Source organism: Octodon degus, unplaced genomic scaffold, assembly GCF_000260255.1.
Source record: "Octodon degus isolate 3935 unplaced genomic scaffold, OctDeg1.0 scaffold00560, whole genome shotgun sequence".
Classification (NCBI taxonomy): Eukaryota; Metazoa; Chordata; class Mammalia; order Rodentia; family Octodontidae; genus Octodon; species Octodon degus.
The window spans coordinates 49,422-51,279 of NW_004525136.1; the positions used below are offsets into that span (position 1 = coordinate 49,422).

General features: G+C 37.9%; 1 pseudogene; it reads right to left on the bottom strand.

The window, feature by feature from the left end:
• The window catches only part of LOC101575972, a 17,536-nt pseudogene continuing 15,678 nt past the window's right edge, over positions 1 to 1,858 (bottom strand).

Here is a 1,858-nt window from a genome sequence, read left to right on the forward strand (position 1 = left end):
TCAACCTAAGTGTGAAGCAACACGGGCAGATCTATAGTAAGCACAAAGTTGTACAAGTAAGTATATTCTTGTTCAGATTAACAAGTTGTTCTCCTGAGCAGATTTGCTTTAAATTATCTGGGGCCACCACAGAGGTTGCAAAGTGCATGCAAAGTATCAAAAAGAATTAATACCATTGGAATCTTGAAATCTTTGGCACATCTCCTATATTCAACTACATCAAAACCTGCTAACACGACACCCATATAACTGTACAAATATTATTGGAGATGCTCGTAAATAAATAGATGAAAATGTAGAAGTTTCTTCAAAACTGTATACACATTTTTTCCCATCTATGGAATTGTTTACCTGCTCCATGTGCTTTCTTACATAAGTGCAGACTTTTCCACAGGCATTAATACATTGAATTAAAGCAACGCTGGCATCTTCTGGCTTAAAATCTGTTTTCTTTTGTTCTGTAGCTAAAATATGCATCATCTATCCAATCACAGAATTTAACGTCCTGTCACTGCCAGTGTCCAATGTCATTTCAATTTGTTCAATTATTTCTTTTTTTCTTCCAAAGCTGTTCAGATAGTTTAGAAAAAAAAGCTGATTAGTGACATGAGATGATCATTAAACTGCTTGTCAAAAAGATGAAAAAATAGTATTGGCCTGTTGCACCATTTCCAAAAAATAAAGATTTACATCCCTAGAATCTGAAGAGGGTATTCCAGCAAGTCCTATTTCTAAAGCATAATCAATATGTTTAATACATAACCAGGCATGGTGGCACATGTCTTTAATCTCTGTGCTCAAGAAGCTGAGGAAGAAGGATCACTGCAAGTGTGATGCCAGGCTGGCTTACACGGTGAATTCAAGGCCAGGCTGAAATGCATATGAAGACATTAGATATGTCTGATATCTAAAAACTCCACAAGAACAATAAAGCTTCTAAAGGCCTTCCTTAGTAAATCAGAAGTATCAGAGCACCTATGACATCTTTCAAGGGCTTGTTTAGTTTCTTGTAAAAGATTAATCACCACTTCTTGGGATAGAAAGGTTTCCCCATGAGTATCACTACTAGGCCCCAGTTGTAATCTGGTACACTATCTAATTCTCTCTTTCAAGTCATGAATGCCTCCTGTGCCAATCAATGCCTTCCGATGATTTTTTTGAATCATAACAACACTGGGAGATCATAGCACTTTTGCTTTTCAAATTATCTCCTCTACCTCAATATAGTTCTCCAAATAGGAAATGAAAATGGATTTGATAATCTTAGATAAGAAAGTCTGTTTATCATTACCTAAATATTCAACTAGATCAACTAGCTGGAAAGATTGGTGATTCTTGTATATCAATCACAGAGATTTTTGAGGTATTGTTCTGCATTTGATTTCCTACATTCTTCCAACTGATCTTTCACAACTCTGTAGTTTAATTTGTAATACTGTTATTTGCCACAAAAGATCTCCTCAAACAGGCGTTGTGGCCACCCAGCCAGCTGGGAGGCTCGCTGTGCGCCGCGGTGTACCCTCTCCTCTCCACTGCTGCTCCCCAGCATGTCCGCACACAGCTCCCAGGTTCCTACCAGGCCGGGAGGGCAGGACGGCGCCAGGAAGCCAAACCACAGATGCCGCCAGCTGCCTGGCGCCAGCGCAAGATGCTGTTCTTTAGTACTGCTTCTACTCTCCTCTGACTTTTGCCTATCAATAAGAGTTTTATGAATAGTTTCTAATTTCTCATAAGATAAAAGCTGTTGAACTTTATTTCAAACATAGTAAATCTATGATCTGCTTCCGAACTGACATCTTTATGCAATCCAATCTTCTAAAGTGTATACAAAAAATTAAAAAATTAAAAAATAAAATAT